Source organism: Canis aureus, chromosome 16 (assembly GCF_053574225.1).
Source record: "Canis aureus isolate CA01 chromosome 16, VMU_Caureus_v.1.0, whole genome shotgun sequence".
NCBI lineage: Eukaryota > Metazoa > Chordata > Mammalia > Carnivora > Canidae > Canis > Canis aureus.
This window is the reverse complement of record NC_135626.1, coordinates 50968783-50983717: the sequence shown is the minus strand read 5'-3', so window position 1 is coordinate 50983717 and position 14935 is coordinate 50968783. Positions and strand designations below refer to the sequence as shown.

Below are 14935 nucleotides of genomic sequence, written 5' to 3'. Positions count from 1 at the left end.
TGCCTGTGAAGTGCATTTCTTTCCTCTGAAATCTGAGACCCCTACTCACTTCTTAGTTCAGAATGGCATATATACCTCATTTTGCCTGACCAGCTCTGGAATTGCCATGTCTATGTGGATTCCCCATATATATGTAAATTTGATTTTCTCCTGTTAATCTGTCTCATGTCAATTTGAGTCTTAGTTCAGCTAGAAGGACCTTTAAGGTCACAGAAATTCTTGCTCCCAACAGGAGCATGCTAAGGATGGTAGAGAATCCAAACAGATGGACCTGAGCTCTAAAAAGCTCTGGGAATTTCTAAATTATCCTTTGACTCCTCTTTCTGGGCTTCAATGTAAGAGAGAAATACATTTTTCTTTTGTTTAAACCACTGCTGTGCTGTATTTTTTTCACTCAGAGCTGAATCGCAGACTGATTGAATTATAAAGGAAATGCTCATTTCATCTCATTGTAGACTTTATTTAATTCAATTAAATGGACTTATTAAATCCCTCACTACATAGAAGAAGAGGAATATAGAGGTTCTTAACCTGGGGGTCCATGAGCCTAAAAGGGAAAAAAATTCATCTTTATTTTTACAACCTTAACTGGAATTTAGCATTTCAGTACTGAATGTAGTATTAAGAGTACCTGTGACTTTGTCATTAATAGATAGTTTCATATCAACTGTAGCTGGGGGCACAAGTCCTTCCCGAGAGTGGACCCAGGTGGTACATCTTCATGTCCATCCCAGTTCACCCCTTGCACTATTCAGATCCATTTTTCCATATATGTTCAGAGAGCAGCTTTTTCAACATTTCGGTGGGCCTTTCTTCTTGGAAGAAACTTAGGAAAGTTAGTTCTATTAATTCTCAGCCCCCGCAGCTGTAACAGGTGCTGGGGCCCCAACTGATACTCATCACTCCCTTACTCCAATATTTACTTTAGATTCCCCTCATCCTCAGCTAGCATTTCTGCTGGTCTTGGGGCTTCCCTGAAGGCATGACCCAGGCAATCTTCCCAGAGGGGAGCTGTGCCCTGGTCACCATGCCTTCTGTGGTTGCAGAACAATGTCCCCACCAAAGATGTCCATGTCCCGGAAACTGTGAATGTGTTTTTTCAGATGATAAATGGACGTTGATGATTGAATTAAGGATCCTGAGATGGGAAGGTTGTCCTGGATTATCTATATGGCCCAATGTTATTACAAGGATTACAAGCAAACCATGGAGGCAGGGATGTCTGAGTCAGAGAAGGAAGTGTAAGCCATGGGAATGATGACTTGGTGGGGTCTATGGACCCAGTGGACTTACTGTCAGCAGGACTCTGGCCAGGGTCTTCACATGCCCACACTCTAATGAGGACCAACAGGGCAGCCCGGGTGGCGCAGCGGCTTAGCGCCACCTACAGCCCAGGGTGTGATCCTGGAGACCCTGGATCGAGTCCCACGTCAGGCTCTCTGCATGGAGCCTGCTTCTCCCTCTGCCTGTGTCTCTGCCTCTCTATGAATAAATAAATAAAATCTTTAAAAAAAATAATGAGGACCAACATGATACTTCAGGTCTCTGGATATTAATGTCAATTCAGACCTTAACTCCAACTGCCCTCAAAATACTTGGGCTTTCCTCTTTGCCCATTGTACACTTGCCATAGTGGTACAGGGATCTTCTGAATGGAGAATCAGTCTTCTTTTCAATCAACTGGCTCTGGATCTAAAAACTGGCTCAGGTCTGAGAACTGGGCAAGGGAGCATACCTTTTTATTGAGCAGACTGCCTTAGTTTCCTGATCATTTGTCCTTGCTTTCTTCTGGTGGTGCAAGCTGAATAGTGCCCTTTCTGGCTGCCCATCTCTTTTGCTTCCAGGGAATCTGTGTTCCACTATCAGATTTCCTAACTCTTTGTGGGTCAATCTCGTTGACTGCCACTCCAGCCTCACTAGGCATTACAATAAAAGCATCCATTCATCCAGCTTCTGATAGTGCATTAATTATGATTTTTTTGGATTAATGGATTAATGAAAGGATTTAAGAGACTCCAGAAAGTAACACTCACATACAGTGTTAATAAAAGTAAAGGAAATAATGTAGTATGATTGAGAAATGACAGGTAAACATCAGAGTTGTCCAAGACATCCAGGCTTAGCTTCTCATCAGTCACATAGAGTGTATTTCATCTTAGGATCATAACCCACCAGGATATACACAATATGCCTTGATTTCAAGGAGGCAAGAGTCTCATCAGCAGGTAGGTCTTTAACCTACTTCTGGTCACGTAGCCCAAACTGGCCTGCATGATTCAGTTCATAATGGAAACTAAGATTACATAACAGAAAGCAGGTACAATCAATCTGTACATTTTCTATAAACGATGGTGACAAGCTGGTACAGACTGTCCCTAGTGTTTTGTGGACTCAGCACAGAACTACATTAGTCACTAGTTTGTAAATTTTACTCTGGCTGAGTCAAGGGCAGGCACCAGTTCTTTAAGTTCCCCCTGAAATTAAGCTCAGGCCTGCAACAAACCAACTAAGATGAACCCTGTACCTACATAGATGATTCAAGGCCATATCTGGCCTCTATTGTTTTGGGTCCCGTCATCATCATTGTTCCCATTCAGCCTAATTCTGTAAGAACCTCTCTTCTGCAGACCTGGCCTACAGAGGAGAGTTTCCTGTCAACCTACCGATGCTGGTATCCTTCTTATCAACACATTCCTTATGGCCTTGATACGGTTGTCTTCTGTGCTTCTCTTGGAACTTTATCATCTGGTGGGGTTTCTGGACTTTCCACCAAATATCTACTTCAGCAGGCCCGCTGCCCTCAACCTTTGAACACCTTCTTCTACTGGCCACCATGGCAATTCTGGCATTTCTATGCCACTTAGTGTGGCCTCTGTCTTTTTCATGCTTCTAGGAAGGAGTTCAGACTATCTTTGGGAGTCTTTGCTTGGATATCAAATTCCTGTCCCCCTTGGAATCCAGTCCCACATGTACCCTCCAGATTCTCAATGGTATGTGCTGTTAGATCTGCGGCTCCTTTGGGGTGCCATCCCTTTTCTCCTTTCTCTCTCTCTCTCTCTCTCAAGTCATTTCCCTGGTTGAGTTAAGTCACCAATCCACTTATTGATTAGTGACTAATCCTGGTTATGTTTAGTGGCCTGGAGAGGAGTTGATGGCAAGGGACAATCCGGAGGGATTCCATGTTGACTTGTGGGAAGATGACTTTGCATTTTCTTCAAGCAAGGGGAGGGAGTACTCCTGCAGGCTTAGAGAGTCCAAGGGAATCTGGGAATCTGGAACTTTCAAGGCATCACTAAATGTCCAATTTATATGCCAGAGCCCATCCTTCCCCAAAAAGGGGTCTGACCCAGTCATAGCAGGCCTCCCTTGGTTGGCAGTTTAAGCTTCTTTGGAGCATGGTTCTTCAATTAAATTTAGCAACAGTCACCCAATTATGTTATCCTTAGTTACTATTTCTCCCATATTCTTCAAACACCTGATATCTCACACCAGCTAGTGCACTGCCCTCCACCAGCACCCCATCTCAATTTATAGTTTCAACAACTGGACCCACCTCGTGCCAGGAGCTATCTGTGTTCCACCTACCATAGTGATGGAGCCTCACTGATGGTAGGGTAGCAAACTTTTCAGCTCCCAAACTGCATCTTATCATCTGTTTTCTTAGACTACTCCTGACACCAGTTGTCCTAGGTTGAGCTGTCCAAGAACCAGAGTTTAGGATACAAATGTGTTTTAGGACATGCAGTCAACACCTGAGAGAGATGGAAAAGGAAGCAGGACTGAGCAGAGGAAGAAGATGAGTTATGATCCAGCCCAACAGCAGCCTGCCTGGCCCTTGGGGAGATATGGAAATAAAAAGGTTTGAAAATCCTCTGATAAAAAGGTATATAATGATGCTTCCTCTCTCTGGGACTTAATTTGAAATTTGGCTTTCATCTTTCTCTAGTTATCCACCTCAAGTTCCGCTGACACAGTCACATATGTGAGAATCTTATGATAGACAAGTTCAGGTTCTTTTCCCAGGGGTCTTTTTCACCCTCTATGTAAATCAAGGTGTGTATGGTGGAGACCATTGCCTTCTACCCAAATCATTCTCTTCTTCTTGGGTACACAATTCTTCTTTGTTCGTGTCCCTTGCAGCTGGGGTGGCCATGTGATTAAACCCTAACAGTGGAACATGAGTAGATGCCATGTCCAGAAAGCCAGTGTGCTTCCTCCATTTGCTCCTTCTCCTTCTGGCAACTGGACCCAGTATGTGATGACCCAACCTCAACCAAGCAAACAACAACAGAGAAGGCTCTAGGGACACCTGGAAGGCTCAGCAGTTAAGCTCTGCTTTCAGCTCAGGGCATGATCCTAGAGTTCAGGGATCGAATCCCACATCGGGCTCCCTGAGGGGAGCCTGCTTCTCCCTCTGCCTATGTCTCTGCCTCTCTGTGTGTGTGTCTTTCATGAATAAATAAATAACATTTTTTAAAAACATGGCTCTAAAGAGTGGCAGAGCCACAAGATGAAAGGAGCCTGGGTTCCTGAACCTCATGTGGAGGAAGCCCTACCTATCTGAAACACTGCCCCCTAGGCTGTAAAGTTGTGTTTGAGTCATTATATTTTGGGGCCTGTTTATTACAGCAGCTTAGTTTACCTTGACTGAAATAGTATACGAATGGATTTGGTAGCAGAATCCCCAAATTCTATGAGTATCTGGAGCTTAGTTCTATCCAATCCCACTTAGGACACTATAAAGACACTGACAGGGGAGTTAATGAATTTGTCTAAAGACTCACAAAATGTTTAATATTAGGACTCAACTCTTCTGGAACCTAATCCAGTTCTCTTTCCTTATGCCATCCCACCTTCTATGGTTCTGTAGGGCAGGCAGAGTGTGGTCATGAGATTTCTATTTCAGCAAGAGGGAAGGGCAGGGAGAAAAGGAGAGGATGCATTTTCTTGGCGTCAATTACTGAGCCATTAGCTGCCCATGGTGATTAAATTACCTGGAATGAATACCCAACTCCACATCATATACAATTAAATGTTAGATCTTACAATTGTTTTGAGCACTCATTACTTCAAGTTAATGTAGGCAAATGTTATCATTCAGTATCAGGGCACCACAGTGTCATCAAGTCCTTGTCAGTTCACAATTATCTTTAGCTTAAAGGAAACAAGAATTTGAATGAGGATGACTGTTAATTTAACTGCTATAGCTTGTTTTACATATAGAAATAAAATCATATGTAGCAAAAGTATTGACAATGAGCATGATGATAAAATATTTATCATTTAATGAACGCCCACTATTTGTAAGGCACTGGCACTGCATAAGAAACTTTACACACATACAAAAACACATCATGTAAGAAATTTATATATAAGGAATTTTATATAAAGATATATATATATATATATATATATACACACTCATTTAATCCCTACATCATTGGCTTTGCTGTGGTGACAACTCTCAAAATCCCAGTGACTCACACAATGAATGTCTATTTCTTACTCATGGTACCTGCACTACCTTTTTTTTTTTTTTTTTTTTCATTCTGGGACCTAGGCTGAAGATGCAGCCCTATAGGACATGTTATTCTGGTGGTGAAAGAAAGAGCTAAAGTAATAGAAAGTAGCAATGCCTCCTAAAGCTTCTGCCCAGACAAATCTATGTAATGCCCATTAATTCTAGTAGCCAAAGACCATCACATGGCCAAAGTCAAACATCAATGGGGAAGTAGAGTGGAGGCAGTGCAGATCACATGGTAATAGGCTAGGACATATAATCTCCATACAGGAAAAAGGGAAAGGAAACAATTGAGGACGATAACAAAACTTCAATGCTATAAGATAGATATTAATTCCACTCCCCTCTCCACTTTCCAGGAGAAGATGAATAGTTTTTCTAAGCTTCTTCCAGAAGTTGAAAATATCCCTTTCAGTTGGAGTGGAGGCTTTAGTCAAATCTGAGCTAGGGTTTGAAGGTTATATAGGACATTGGCCAGGGAAGAAAGAGCAAGGACTTTGTAGATAAAGGAAAACCTGTGAGTACAGGTGGGGAAATGCCAGCCAAACAAAATCAGTTGGCCATTAAATAGAGAAGAGAACACAGGGGCTCCTTGAATGCTGAGGAGTTTAAGGCTAAGGAGTCACCTTCATTTAGGGGGCAGTTAGAAACCTATAGATATTTTTGAGCAAAAGAATGCCATGATTAAAATGATTGCTTCTGAAGACTGACCTGACTATGGCATGCAGGCTGGGCTGACATAGGGAGAAACAGAGAGCAGGGAGACCAACCAGTAAGGTAACTAGTTTCCAGAACAAGGGAGCAATCTTTAACTAATGTGGCAGCAGTTCTAACAACAACAAAAAGGTCAATTCCAGAGACTCAGAACCAGTAGTTTAAGAAATTAGCCCCGCGTTTTCATCACCCACCCATGCTCCCAATAATCACATATGAATCTTGTGTGAATAAAGCATTTTAAAAGCCTGCTTTTTGTATTAACGTGTAACATCCAATGTTGGGTTTGCTTAAGAGAATATAAGTGCTATGCACATTAAAGCTTCAAGAGAAGTTCCCATCCCCCTAGGACAAGAGAGCTGCCCCCCCCCCCCCATCCATATAAAGCCTCCCACTGCTAAGGCTTTAAGTTAAATGTGTTGGATAGACCAAGTAAGGCCAAAATCCGGGGGCTGGGTGACCGGGGGGAAGGAAAGCCACTGGTCAGTTTCAGTCTGAGGTGTGCTCTCCAGGTGAGAATCTCTAGCAGGCACTTGGAAATTTGGATTGCAAGCTCTACTTACGGTCTAAGGGTGTTTCAACAAGCAAGGTAAAAAATAACTATATATGAAAATGCTTTGCAACGTGATAAGCGCTATTGGGAACTTCGTCCAATTAAAATTTTTATTCTAAGATTACGGTTAGATCAATAGATTTGAATGCTCCTTGATTTAAAAAAAAAAAAAAAAAGAACAGAACACCAAACCTGCACTATATGACAACCGAGCCTGTTTAAAGTGGACTAAGAATTCACCTTGGTCAACAACAAAGGTGGAAAGATAGCAGGTGGAAAGGAAGCCGACCCGGGGAAACTAATCTCCAACAAGGGAGCCCATCTCAAGGGGTCGGGAGGCCCGGCCAGCCATAAGCAGGGCGAGCCGGGGGGAGGCCTTGAGGTCCGCGCTGGGCCGACTGGGGAGCTTTATGGAAACCCGCCCAGGACCGAGACAGGCCATCACTCCGGGGCAGGAAGGAAAAGAGGCAAATCCAGGGGGCAACCCAGGCTGGCTCCCAAGGGCGGAGACCCCTCTGACAAGACAAAGGCTCCAGGCGCGGGAGGAGACGCCAAGTGCGCGTGCGCCACGGAACGCACATGCGCATAGCGGCCTGCGCCGCGGCCCGAGGTGGCGGGGGGAGGGGACACGGGAGAAGGGAAGCGCCAGAAGGACGGAGCCAGGAGGCGGGGGAGGGCCCCGTGGTGGGGGCGCTCGCGCGCGCCCACTGGCGGCCGGAGGAGAAAACGCCCGCGAAGGAAGGCCTCGCTGCCCGCCCCTCTTGGGGAGGCTCGCGCTCCCGCTGCTCGCGCCTGCGCCGCCTGCCGGCCCCGGGAGCGCGCCCTCACGCTGGTGCGCGCGCTCGCGCTCTCAGCCACCCACCAGCTCCCGCACCAGCAGCAGCAGCGCCGCCGCCGCCGCCGCCGCCGCCGCCGCCCACCTTCTGCTGCCGCCACCACAGCCACTTTCTCCTCTTTCCTCTCCTGTCCTCGCCCTCTGTCGACTATCAGGTAAGCGCGAGGCTCCTAAATCTGCCTCCCCGTCCTCCTCCTTGCACTCCCAGGCTGCCGCCCCTCGTCCCCCGCGGCAGAGATGGGGTTCACGAGGTAAGCATAGGTCGGGGGCCACGGCTGGGGCTCCTCCCTGCGCCCTGTGCGCTCGGGCGCTGGGACTAGGGCGGCTTGGAAAGGGATCCATGCAAGGGATGCACTCACGCGCGCGCGTGTGTGTGTGTGTGTGTGCTGGGGGGTGTCCATAAGACCCGCTTCGCGCGGACCTGGGCAGAGGTTGTGCCCGAAGGGTGGGGCCCGGATGGTGGTGACCTGGGGGAGGGGGCTGCTGTGCACTCTCGACCGTCGCCTTTGCCGCAATGGGCGTGTGTCTATGTGTGTGTGTTGGGGGGTGTCCAATGACGACCCCCGAAACCGAACCTGTAATCCGATTTATCCGCCTCGGTTTGCCGTAAATCCTTCAGGAAGGTATGGATCCGGTTCTAGAAAAGATGACTCCCTGCCTGCCCCTCCCTTCACCTCCCCGGTAGCAATTCCAATGGGGCTTTCATTGCCTCTGATTTAAGGCGGTGGCCCACCCCCTCCCCGTTTTCCTCCTTCAGAAACCCGCAGGGGACATTTGGGGGCTGGGAGTGGAATCGGGGAGATGGGGAGGGGTCCAGGCGCTGTCACTTTAGTTGCCCTTCCCCCTGCGCGCGCCTGGCACCGGGACGCGAGCAGCGCCGTGCCCGAGAAAAGGTAGTGCGCCGGTCCCGAGGTGGAGGCTCGGAATGGCGAAAGGCTGGGGTCACCTGGCCTTGCGATGTGGAAGGACTCGACGGCGGCGGATGCCGGCTCGCTGGCGCTGGCAGCCGCAGCCCCTCGCAGACGCGCGCGGGGGCTGCAGGTGCATTTCGGGGCGGGCCCCTTTCTCTGCGCTCTGCGCCTGGCGTCCGGCGTGTGCGCTCCCTGCCGGAGGCGCGGGGCTGGCGCGCAGGGCTCGCCCCTCACTGCGGCAGTGGGTGTGGACCCGGGTGGGCAAGGAGGGGGAGCGTAGGCTCTGCCTCCTCCCACTCCCACCCCTGCCTTTTTCCCCCCCTCCAAACGCGAGGTGCCATCTTTTTGCGGCGTGTCATGTCTTTACTGTACCGTGCCAAGCCGGGTGGCTGGGCTTTGGAGGACAGGGCGGGGACTGTAATTAATGGGGGGAGGGCGGCAATCAGCGCTGAAATCTTGGCGTTTTGCGGCGGTGGGCTCGCGCCCTGGGGCATTCACCCGAATCCTTCTCGGGGGCTAGCCGCTTTGTTTGTAGGGCTTACGTGATCTGCGTTGCCCGCCCTGGTTTTTTGCCTCTTCTCTATGAGAGTGTTTAACCAAGGCCCCCGCCCCTCCCCCTATTTTCCGCCCCTCGTTTTCGAGCTCTTTGTTAGATCTCGGGCTTGCAGGGGTCAGGGAACTCGAGTCACAGCCCCGAGAGCACGGATGGAACGGGCGTGACCCCGCGGGGCCCCCTCCCAGAGGCGGGCGGCGCGCCCAGAAGCGTCCGCGGGGCCGGAGGCCTGGATTCGAGGTCTCGGCGCTCCGTGCGGGTGGCCGCAGAGGGAGGAAGCCCCTCCCGACACCCCGAGAGGCCTGAGGGCTACCCCCCACCGGCTGCCCAGTAGGGGGCACCGGCTACCCCCGCGGGGCGGGTGGCGGGGACAGCACGCAGGCGGAGCCCCTCTCCGCTTCTTGCCCTGTTGCTTCGCGGAGCGGGAGACTGTAAGGAGGGGGCAAGAGGGGTCCTCCGGCGCTTCGGGCCACACCCATTTTTCCTGACACGACTAGGGGAGGGGGGGTGCGGAGGGGAGGTTGCTATAGAAACCACACGCGTCCCAAGAACGGACCTCTGGGCGTTGCCCCGCCCCTTCCCTGGAGATTGAGAACCCCAGGGGCTGGCGAGGCCGCAGCCCCTCCGTCTAACGGAGGCCGCAGGAGGGAGACCCCCCTCCCCGCAACCCTGAGCCGGTGGCTCTTCCTAATTGGCCTCCGGCGGCCTCAACCACCCAGATCGGCGTCTCTTGTATTTTTATTATTCTGGCCGAGTATTATTTTGGGAACGTGCAAGATTTTTAAAAGCCTGAGTTCACCGCCACCCTAGGAACGAGGTGGGGGGCGGGAAAGGGGGGTCCTGGCAAAGGGGTCCGAGCCTCGCCCTCCTGCGTGGAGCAGCGGCCGCGCGGCTTTCTGGCTAATTCTATCGCTGAAAACTGACGCGGGGGCGCAGTTCTGAGCCCGATGAGCATCTCCGGAGCCGAACCATCCGCGCGAGCTGCACAGATTGATCTGAGTGTCCAGGGAATGGCCCGGCTCCGGGGCCAAGAGCCCACCAGGGGCCGCGCCGAACCTTCCTGTCTGTGGCATGGGAGGTTGGAGCCCGGGGTCATGAGGGGGGTCCCTGCAGAATTGAGTCCGCCGAGGGCGGGTTGCAGGAGAGGCTCAAGGATCGCTTCGAGCATCTTCTCCGCTCGCACCCCTCCACCCTAGAGCTGGACGCGGAATTCGGGATGCGGACAGAGCAAGGGTCTCGGCCGGTAGCCCACGGCAACAGCTGCCCGGGGTGGACCGCAGGCGGAGAGGTCACGTCCTGTCTGTTGGGGGAAAGGGAGCTTGGCGGGAGTGAACACATTTAGCTCAATGCCGGGAACAAAGCGCAGTCCAAATGTCCGCGATTTTGCACCATTTTGAAATGTGTTGGCGGCTTTGGGGTGGCTCTCCGTTGGTCCGCAAGGCTTGGGGGCTGTTAATGGAGGAATCCCAGGGGCCGGGGAATGGATCTTCGTTAGCAGATCTGGAAACACCATCCCTGCCTCTCCGTTTGCTCCAACTAAACGGCTTCCCCCCTCCCCACCCCCGGGGATCTCTAGGGATCCAGCATTTGCGCCCACACGGGAAATCTCCAGGCACGGATCCGAGGGCCATCGACTCCTGTCCCCGATAATCCCCATCAGGCGGGAGCTCACTTACGTCCCAGGAGACCCCACTTGGCATCCGGCACCCAGGAACCTCCAGGCCCCGTCCCCAGTTGGGCCAGTTGGGATGGATGATGGAACCTGGGACAGCAACGGGGGGGGGGGGGGGGGGGGGCGGGGGTGCTGGCTCTGGAGTCTGTGCTCAGGCTCAGCAGAATGGCTTTTTAATCCCTTTCCCTAAAGCAGAAAGAGAAATGTCTTTCCTACCAAAATTAATGAAGGTATTATTTTTCATTTTATAACGCTACTTAGGTTTGCTAGGTAAGAATTGCTTATTCATCTCCAAACCCTTCCTCTAAACAATAAATGGATTACCACCCCCACCCCACCCCCATCCCAGTACCTGGTCCCCAGAGACTCCTGAAGCCTATCAATATCTTGACCAACAGTTGCTTCTGTAACAGCTTGTGTTGACTGCAATAACCTGGCTTGGCTCTTGGGGTTGCCTTTGGATAGTTGGCAGGAGAGTTTTGTTGGCTTTGCTGGGTTTTGGACAAGTGACAGTCCATGACTCTGTGTGCCTGCCCCACACAAACCTCCTCTGCACCTGCCCACTGTGAAAAGGCGTGTCTTTTAACTGGTTTCAGGTATCAGGCTCAGCATCCCTGACAAGAACAAAAGAAATGGATTATTCCCACAAATTGCAAGAAGAAAACGTAGAATCAGAGTGAGAAGGGGTCTGATTTATTCCATTTGGGGAAAGAGCCCCTTTTATTGAACATGTGCTTTGGCCCACATGCCCTTGGAGGGCAGTGCCAGCCTAGAGATGTAACAGGATTGCGGTGCTCTTTGTTTGGTCTGAATTTTCTTTCTGCCCTTTTAACATCAGTTCATGAAGCCCGTTTGTTGAAGATTTTAAGAAATTGTGTTTCATTCATTACACCTTCCCTCAGCATTTACATATATGGCTTGAGTGTCTCTGCAGCTCTGTGTATGTATATTAGTTGTCTAACTAAACACATGATAGTTTTACAACTAGATAGTATTGTACTTAATCCCACCTTGAAAAAGAATCACTCAGGGCCCTGGGTGGCTCAGTCTGTTAAGCATCTGCCTTCAGCTCAGGTCATGATCCCCAGGTCCTGGGGTGAGCTCTGCTTGGCACTCCCTGCTTAGCAGGGAGTCTGCTTCTCCCTCTGCCTGCTGCTTCCCCTGCTTACTCTCTCTCTCTGTCAAATAAGTAAATAAAAATCTTTTATAAAAACGGAAAAGAATCGCTCAAAAACAAATAAAAACACCCCCAAGGGCTTAATATAGTGCTAGACATACAATAGGTATTTGGTCTATACCCATTTAACAAATAAATGGGTAAAATGGGGAAATGCAGGTCAAAAAGGTGGTAAAGAGAAAATAGAATGGGAGGGGGCTATATTCAAGGTCATGGAATCAGGAAGCTGCCTGTGCCCCTTGGTGCATCTCCACACCTTCCCTCCTCTGCTGCCAAGACTTCTCCCTTCTCAGTACAGCACTCCCTGGCTCCAGAGCCCTGGTCCCCACTGAGCACCTCACCCTTGCTGGCTGGAAGAGTGCAGAAGAGGGAATGGGCAGAAAGCACACAATACCCCAGGGGGAAAGAAGGCCCTGCCCAGCCATATCTGAGACCTCTTGGTGCCAGAGGTCAGAAGGATGCATGAAGGTGGGAAACTCCATTTGGCTCTGCCCCTTCCCCTCCCCCCCCCCGACTTTTTCATTATCCTACTTCAAAAACTGCCCCTCAATCCTTCCACATCCCCCAAAATATCCACCTGACTAATCGCTCCTAGCTTGACACCCTTGGTGCTTGCATGGGTGATTTGCAGGAGCAGTAGCATGGAGGGGCACCTGAGCAGGTGGGGAAGGGAAGACTACTGCCTCACCAGCTGAGCTGCAGCCAGGAGAGGACCCCCATAGTCCAGCTGGGACTCTCAGCCATTTTCCTGTAAAACAGTGGTTTTCAGCCCCCTGGGTCCTCAAGATGGCTAGAGACATTTTTAATTTTCACACCTGGGGAAGGTACCACTGGCACCAAGTGGGTAGAAGCCAGGGATTCTGCTAACCATTCTGTAATGCACAGGACAGTCCCCCACATCAAAGCATATACAGTCCAAAATGTCACTCATGGCAGTGTCAGAAGCCCTGCTCTAGAAACATTGTTACTCTGGCACTCTTATCATAATGGCAGCTTATGTTCCTTGAGTGTGGACTAAATCCCGGGATCCTGGGATCATGACTTGAGCTGAAGGCAGATGCTTAACTGACTGAGCCACTCAGGCACCCCCAGAGGCACTGTTCTAAGTGCTCCCCAGAGATTTTCTCATTTCATCCAACAGCCTCCTTTTGTAGCAGGTGCTGTTGTTATTATCTCTGTTATGTATGGAAAAGCTGAAGTACAGAGAGGTTTAGTAACTCACTAAAGGTTACACAGCCGGTGAGTAGTAGAGCTGGATGTCTGACACTAGCTCCCTCCCCTTCTCAGCTACACGTGGCTTTAATAGGCCTTTGTGGGCTAGCTTAGGAACCCAAGCATGATTTGTAACATTGACTCAGTGGAAGATTCAAATTCCAAAGCCACGGACTCACAAAATGAACTTTTGAAAGAGTCCATAATTGGAGCACAACCTAAAGCTCATAATTTCTGATCTAGCCCTGACACACAGAGCAAGGGATTTCACTCAACCTCTGTGTCTCTGTTTATAAAACAAAGAGAAGATATTCCAGGAACTTGAAACCTCTTCCCCCAGACCCAGGCTTTCAAGACCCCTCTGTCATACAAAGGAGCAGCTGGTTCTGATTGGCTCAGAGAAGGCTAGAAATCAAGATCAGGAGATCATGGCATAGACTTAGCTATGGTCCGGGTCAAATCAGTGAAGTTTTAGGGACAGCAGATCCTCATCTTAGATCCCCCAGAGGGATCAAAGCCTTGGCACCAGCCTGTGGGACCAGCTCTGAGCCTGTGGCTGAGTTGAGTTGGGTGGACATAGGAATGGCCTCACGCAAGAATCTCAGGGCTTCCTTGGTGGAAGTGGGCCTGGAGGCTTTTCTTGCTTCCTGGGGCCCAGTCTCTGCAGTAAATATTCCTTTATGCTGTGGCATAGACGTAGAAGTACCTAGAGTCCTTCGTCCCCAAGACTCACTGCTACTCTGCCTTGGGAGAAAATCGGAGGCTGCTATAATTCTGCAACCTCCCCTGAACCCTGTGTGGGCAATCAGACATACAATACACCATGCATGCCACTCTCACCCCAGTTACCTCACCAAAGGGGTTACTGTCTAAGAACACTTTTCCTGTCTCCAGGCCCCATGCCCTGCCACCTCAGCCAGGTTCCTTTCCTGCATAGATGGCCTCCACCTGAGTGTGGGGAAGCATTGTGAGGCCACCTTGGAATGATTTTTGAACTTTCTGGAATTTTTGATTAAGAAACATTCTGCAGATGTGCAGCTAGAATCAGCTTCCACAAAATACAAACTTGAGTGACTTCCAAGTGGATTATCTGAATATCTTTTTGCTGTGTTGATTTTTCAGTGGGCTCTGTACTTGCTCAAATTAGGGACACTATAGAATGAATCCCCCCAGGCAGCGCGGGTGGCTCAGAGGTTTGGTGCTACCTTCAGCCCAGGGCATGATCCTGGAGACCCAGGATCAAGTCCCATCGGGCTCCCTGTATGGAGCCTGCTTCTCCCTCTGCCTGTGTCTCCGCCTCTCTCTCTGTGTCTCTCATGAATAAATAAGTAAAATCTTAAAAAAAAAAAATGAATCCACCCCCAAAAAAATATATGTTGTGCCTCAGGTATTCAAGGAAGGTTTGTGAAAATACCATGAAGGCAGGCACTGTTTCTTCCTTGATAGACCGTTGGTACAGGACAGTGTCTTATAGATAGAGGTATTAGGTTGGGCCAGTGGTTAAGGGTGTAGACACTGATCAGACCTCCTAGGTCCAAATCCTAGCTCTCCCACTCACTACGGGACCCAAGCTGTGTTGATGAGCTTCTTTCTTGGAGAGTTTGTTGTCTGCACCTTGGGGGTATGGCAGGACCTAACTCACTGGTTGCTGTGGAGTTTAAAGGGGATAAGGAGGTGATGCAGTACTTAACCCAGGGCCTGGCACATAGTAAATTGCTTAGTGAATGGTTTCAAGAGCAGCAGCCTCTGGTGTTGCAACAAGTGTTGACTTGTGATTGGATGACTAT

At 49.9% G+C, this 14935-nt stretch overlaps 1 protein-coding gene across 19 annotated transcripts in view; it reads left to right on the top strand.

The window, feature by feature from the left end:
• The first annotated feature begins 7620 nt into the window (after window positions 1–7620).
• The window catches only part of MAPT (microtubule associated protein tau), a 101872-nt gene continuing 94557 nt past the window's right edge, over window positions 7621–14935 (top strand). For 18 of the 19 annotated variants that reach the window (XM_077854019.1, XM_077854017.1, XM_077854007.1 and 15 more), the window contains exon 1: window positions 7621–7778. The gene's annotated coding sequence lies outside the window, so the exon portion shown is untranslated. Of the gene's footprint in view, window positions 7875–14935 lie in introns of all 19 variants that reach the window. The other variant, XM_077854002.1, reaches the window with a different exon arrangement.